Below are 7379 nucleotides of genomic sequence, written 5' to 3'. Positions count from 1 at the left end.
TGAGATTGATGTGTAAATTCTAACCAATGCCAGTCAAGGACCTCCTGTAGAAGAATTAGGGGTAGGGCAGGAGTCCAGGGATGTTAATGGAAATAACTGCTCATAAAATAATGGGAAATAAATATGATTTTCCCAACAGAGAACTAATAGAAGAAAAAAGGGCAGTAGCCCAAGCTCAAGGCTTCTGTATCCTCTTTCTTGTTCATTAACTGATCAATCCATTCTGACATATTTGGTCTACCCAAAATTCACAACCGTTACTACTTTTTTCTATTTCCTAATAACATTTCATTTTATGACTATTATTTTCCTTATTTTTTTTTTTTGCTGTACGCGGGCCTCTCACTGTTGTGGCCTCTCCCGTTGCGGAGCACAGGCTCCGGACGCGCAGGCCCAGCGCCCATGGCTCATGGGCCCAGCGCTCCACAGCATGTGGGATCTTCCCGTACCGGGGCACGAGCCCGTGTCCCCTGCATCGGCAGGCAGACTCTCAAACACTGAGCCACCAGGGAAGCCCTATTTTCCTTATTTTTAAAATATATTCAATATATGTCTGTGATTTAAAATTCAAACACTACAGAAAGTTATTAAATGCAAATAAAACTTACCTTCTCCATCATCATCACTTAACCTCCATACCATGATTTCTTGCCTGATATATATACTTACATATATTTAAGTTTTGGGCCCACTTCTACAAAAATAATTAAATGAACTAGTGAATATAAATAAATGAATAAATTATTTGATAAAAACTGTATTTGCATAAAAGAGATTATATGTATGGCACTGTTCTATGCTATATATTTTTAACTAATCATGTATATTTTAGATATTAGCAAGTCAACAAATATTAACAGACATCATTCTCTTTAAATAATACATAATTTTCTACTGAATGGATTTATATTCTTTCCAATTTTAAGCAATGCAAAGTGACGTTTGATGTCTACTTTCATTAATTTAATTTGTTGGAATGGTGACCGGTTAAATTACTGGGAATGAATTTATGATCAGGTATTGCCAAATGGCAATGAAAGAGTGTGGTATAGATTATGTTCTTATCAAAATAAAGACAGAAACAAAAAACAACCACACAAACTGTTTATCAAGGTTCATATTTTTGCATAGACACCAAAAATGAGTATTAGCAAACTTTAAAATTTGCAATAGTCTAATATGCAAAAAATATCACTTCATTTTTTTATGGGTCTTATTCTTTTAATCACTGCTGTATCCACTATTCACTTACATATCTTATAAATTTGAATATGAAGGCATAACATAATTTTAAAGAGCAAAACATGTTTTATTTTAAAATGTATATGAAAACATGTTAATTTTATACTAATTGAAATTGAAATGAATTTTGTTTTAAATAATTTCATCTTTTGGGATCAAAGTTAAAATTTTACCTACAACCTTTTTTTTTTTTGCAATACGCGGGCCTTTCACTGCTGTGGCCTCTCCCGTTGCGGAGCACAGGCTCCGGACGCGCAGGCCCAGCGGCCACGGCTCACGGGCCCAGCCGCTCCCCGGCACGTGGGATCCTCCCGGACCAGGGCACGAACCCGCGTCCCCTGCATCGGCAGGCGGACTCTCAACCACTGCGCCACCAGGGAAACCCTACCTACAACTTTTAAATGTCTAAATTTTCGAGGAAAACTGTCTCTCATTATATGGAAAATTTTAAATAAGTTAAAAGTTACAAGAAAACTGTTTCTAGAGATTTGGGAATTCATTCTTCATTGTTTTAACTAAATGCTCCTGGAAATTTATAATAAAATAAAAATCCACAATGATAATTTTTCAAGGAACAGTGTTCTCCGATAATAACTAAAATGTTAAATGTCCAGTATAGATTCAGTTGAATAACTGGCAAATGCTGATAAGTTAATAAAGGTAATAAGACACTGATTGGACTGTTGGGATATTATTCTACTTAAATTAATTTCATGAAATTTAGAGGAATAGATTTTCATGGACAGTAGTAGACAGGCAGAATATTTTAAATGAAAATCTGAATAGTGAATTTGAATTTCTAAAATGCTTAAAAATGAACTATTGGTTTAGAATGTATTACCTGATTTAGCAATGTTGTCTCTGAAAAAGTTTAAAAATTATGTTCAGAATTTTTTAGTTCATATTTTATGGGATACTTCATTTTTATGGAATACTTCAGGGTCACAGAGGGCAAAATTTCTCTCCTTTAAGAAGAGATAATACACAAGAAGGTGGCTCTGCCTCCTACTAGACCTCTCGGTGACTTTCCTTCCCAAGCTTTTATGAAGCCTGCTTACACAAGATTACATAGGGCTCCATCCACAGGCACAGTATACCCACTAGCAAACTATCTGGAAAAATAAAATAAATAAATTGAGCTTGGTGAAATAACATGGGCACTAACATCAGAAAGACTAGAGTTTGTAGCTAAGCTCTTGCCATTTTCCAGTTGGTGTCAGCTAGTTAAACCTCGAGCAACTAATCAAACTTCCCTGTATCTCAATATTCCTTTTGCAAAGAGTAAGATTATAGACATAAAGAAGATTAATGAAGAGTCTACAAGGTTTTCGTTATAAAGGTTAGCTAGTTCAATAACCAGATGGTAGTGAGCATTCAGTATAACACAGTAATTATGGCACAGAGTACACACGTTTGATGAACAAGACACTTAATTATATCAAAAATCAATTATTACTATAGTGTAAACTCCAGGAATCTAGAACCATGAAATATACTCATAGCGAATGCCACAAACTCTACCATTCATAGAAATCTTCATTTGCTAATATTTTAAACCATTTGTATTAGTTTCATTTAGCTGCTGTAACAAATTATCACAAACTTGGAGGCTTTAAAACAATACCAATTACATTGCAGTGCTAGAGATCACAAGTCTGAAATTGGTTTCTCTGGACAAAAATCAAGGTGTTAACAGGACTGAGTTTCTGAGTTTCTTCTGGAAGGTATAGGGGAGAATCACCTCTCTGTTTTGCAGTTTCTGGAAGGTGTCCTCATTCCTTTGTTCATGGCCCCTTCTTGCATCCTCAAAGCCGGTACCATGAATCTTCAAACCTCTCTCTGATTCTGACCTTCCTGCGTTTGTTTTTTTACTTATAAAGACCATCATGATTAGAATGAATTCACCCAAATAATCCAGGGTGGTCTCTCATCTCAAGATCCTAATTTAACCACATCTTCAAATATCTTTCACCATCTAAGTCAACATATTCATGTATTCTTGGGGTTCAGACATGGATATCTTTTCAGAACCATTATTTCTGCTACCACAACATTCATAAGATTATCTCTGTATTATATATATTCAAGGATAGATATGAGAAAATGGCACAGTTGCAGTGCAATAAACACATGATAAGTTTCATCATCACAAAGTAATATACTATATTTTTTGTATTGATGCCTTTAATACAATAGGAACTGTTCTATTTCATATCAGAAATGGTGGTTGGTAGTAGTATCTTGATTAGTAATTATATTACAAATTTTAAATTAGAGTAATTTAGTTTCATGGAGTGAAATAGCTAGAGTAAATTAAGGAAAAAAGCTGGAGGATTTCTGTGGAGTACAAGAATGCTACTGCATTGAAACAGTGGGATGAAAGACAGAACTAACAGCTAAAAAAAAATCAGATACCAAATAAAGTACTTTTTATATTTCTTGAGCTTTAGGAGAACTCATTTCCGTTTATCACTGTGCATTGCATTTTTTCTTCCCTTGCTATATATAAACTGGCTTCCTTTACTCTATTTGCACATGACTCATTATTTCTGCCCAAAGCTGTAGAGCCTACATCAGTTTACAAGTTACAGGCTTGCAGCCCATAACTAACTGACCTATCCTTGTCAAAACACAAATTGCCTAGAGATAAATTTTGTTTGGTGAAATGTACCCTCTGTACTGGTTTTCCTGTTAGTTTTGCATGAGGGCTACAATGAGCTGTGAACAAAGACTAATACAGTTACAGAGTAAAAATAATTGGCAATTGATCCATTTTATGAAGAGAATGAGTGGGCTGTGTTCAGAAAGGAACATATGGACTGAACATTTAATATACAAACTATACTCAGATGCCTACCCTCACCTGAGGTTCAGATCAAGTAATGAAAAACTCTGAAGTGATTTATCGGTTCAGATAAATTATTTTTTAAACTTCACAATAATGATTAAGTTTATGGGATATATATATGTAGTGTAAAAAATTTATGAAAGATAACTCCAAAAATGCTTTCCATGTTTTTAGTGTTCTCATATTTGCACTATAGCTTCAGGAAATAAAACTTAAGTAGAACATTTTAGAGACTAGAATTCTTACCATATGACTCTTTTAATTATCTTGTTTTATATTATGTTTATCTTTACTTCTATCTTGTGTTTACACCATATAATTGGGTCTTGATTTTTTTTATCCAGAGAAAAAACAATCATAATTCTGCCAACTAGTGAATGTTGCTTGCCACCCAGTTGTATAAGAATTGAGTCATTAACCACTGCAGTCACTGACCTACAATACACCCTAGAAAGAATTCAGAGTGCAGATCAAGAACAAGGCACTCTGTGCTCTGGGAAAACTGGAAGAACAGACCTTCAGATAGTTAGACATTTTCAGGAGAAGATTTTATGAACCCAGGTTCTCACATCTTCCCACACTTAGAAAAGCACTTAAGTCATTAACTGAGATATCTGTCTCCCGTGATGAGCAGTGACCTCTACCAAAATGTGTGCTTGATTGCAAGTACCCCTTCACCAAAATCACATATATACTGGCCTCCCCACCTATCTCTTCAAAGAAGTTCCTCAGAGTTATTTGAGAGGTTGTCTCCTGGGCTATAGTCCTTGGTATGTCCCCAAATAAAACTAAACTCACAGCTCTCATGCTGTGCATTTTTATTTCAGGTGACAGCCCTTAACTTTTACGATTAGGCCGTTTGTATTTAACATAATTTAAAATCTTTGGATTAAATCTACCAACCACAAAGAGGCCTGTTTCTTTGTAATCACATTTACCTCTTTTTGCCTTTTTTGCAGAGTATTTTTTATGATTTCATTTTATCTCTACTATTTGCTTACTTCATATCACTTTAGAAATACAAATTATTTAAAATAATAAATCGGTTGTTCTAAGGATTACAGCATACAACCATAATTAATTAGTCTATCATCAAGTAATATTGTGTTACCTCATGTGTGGTACTAGAATATTCTCATTTTGTTTTCTTCTTTGTGCTATGGTCATAATTTTACTTTTACCTATGATGCAAACAAATTGCTATCATTTTTCTTTAAATGTCAATTGTCTTTTAGAGAAATTACTAATAAGCATGCAAAATTTATACTTGCTTTTTTTTTTATCATATCTAGCAGTCTTCATTATTTTTTTAGCTTCTGTCTGGTATCAAGTTTCATGTGTCTGAAGAACACCCTTTAATATCTTTTTAATGCAGTCCTGCAAGTAATGAATTCTCTTTTGTTGTTGATAGTGGTATTGGTCGCAGTGGTGGTGATGGTGGCATTTATTTTCATTTTGTTTCACTGAAAAAGTCTTTATTTCTCATTCATCTATATTTTTTTGGCACACAGATTTCAATCTATAGTAATCTGTATAGTTTCTGAAGAGACGTCTGTTGGACTCTTTATTCTTCTGCATGTAATTTGTCTCTCTGGTGTCCTTTAATATGTTCTCGTTATCTTCGGATTCCATCAGTTTAAATATGATGTGTCTAGGTGTGTGCTGGTGAGATACTTATCCTCCTTGGTGCTCTCTATGATTCTTAGCTCTGGGTATTGATCTCTTTTATTATTTTTGGAAAATTCTCCAGCAATATCTTTTCAAATATTACTGCTCCATTCTCTCTCCTTTCTCCTTAGAAGATTCCAGTTATACCAATGTTAGATTGTTTGATATTATTGTACAGATCCTTTATTCTCTGTTTTGATTTTTCACTCTTTCTTCTCTTTTGTTTCACTTTGAGTAATTTCTGTTGAGCTATCTTTGAGTTCATTAATTTTTCCTTACTGTATGGAGTCTGCTGATGAGTCTGTTAAAGGCATTTTTCAACCTCTATCACCATGTGTTTGGTTTTTTAACAAAAGTACTAATATTTCCCTTTGATTCTTTTCCATAGTTTTTTAATGTCTCTGTAGAAATTATCCATTTATTTATGTTGTTGTCTACTTCTTCCCCTAAAACCTTTAATATCTTAAACATAGTTCATTTAAATTCCCTGTCAGATAGTTTCATCTGAATCATGTATGATTCTGTGTCTACTAATTGTTTTTGTCTCTTGACAGTGGGTTAGTTCTTTTTATTTTTTGTGTGTGACCCATAATTTTTGGTTGAAAGCCAAACAACAGTGTAGAACAAGAGAAACCAGGGTAAAAAGTGTTTATGCAAGGGAGTAGGCAGGCCTCTTATTCTGATAGGCTTTAAATTTGGAGGGAGTGAGCAAATCTAGCCAAGATTTGACCTGATTTGTGTTTTTCCTCAGGGAGATAAGGACTAAGTAAGAAAACAGAGCCATTCAATCTTACCAAATGTTACAGAATTTAGGAGACTTAATGTTTCAATAAGTCACTAATTCAGGAAGCTTTTGACTGACTAATTGAAATAAACACTTATTGAATGCTACAGTGTGGTTCTAATTATGCTGAATTTGGGGGGAAAAGAAGTAATACATGATTCCTTATTTGGAGTGATTTATGGTTTAACAGAGAAGGGAGAGTAAATGGAAGACAGTTTGTATTTTTAATACATTTTATGCACCAGAAATTTTATCTCACTTAATAACCACAAAAAGTTTATTCATTCCAAAAAAAACTTATTTGTACCTACTATATGAGAGATGCTGTCCCAGGTCCTCATTGTATAGTAACAGAAAAAATAGACAGAAATCTGTGACCTCAAGGAGGTTATATTCTCATCAGTTAGTTGGATAATAAGCAAACCTGATAGTCTTAGTAAATAGTAGTGCTAAGGGGAAAAAATTTAGGGAAAAGTGATAAGGAGTGCTAGAAGATATGGATAATGAAAAATGTTGCCTGCCATGTCAGTAAACAAAGGAAGCTGCAGCCATCAAGCTATTACAGCAAGACCCCACCCCCACCCCCCACCACCATGAGTCCTGAGGGAGCTCAGGGTGGAGAAAAATAGACCGCCCGCTGCCAAGGCCTCAGCCACTGCAGCCACTCCCAACAGTGTGCACTCAAGGGACTCAGGGTGGGAAGGTATCAGGGAGGATACTTCCTCTATATGGTAGAGGTGCATAACAAAGGAATGATTTCAGTGAGCCTACACTCTTGCATCTTCCCATACATAGAAAAATACTAAATTCTTTAACTTGAGATATCTGGTTTTCTTT

This window comes from Kogia breviceps, chromosome 13, assembly GCF_026419965.1.
Source record: "Kogia breviceps isolate mKogBre1 chromosome 13, mKogBre1 haplotype 1, whole genome shotgun sequence".
NCBI lineage: Eukaryota > Metazoa > Chordata > Mammalia > Artiodactyla > Physeteridae > Kogia > Kogia breviceps.
The sequence above is the reverse complement of the archived record's forward strand: the minus strand, read 5'-3'. Positions refer to the sequence as shown.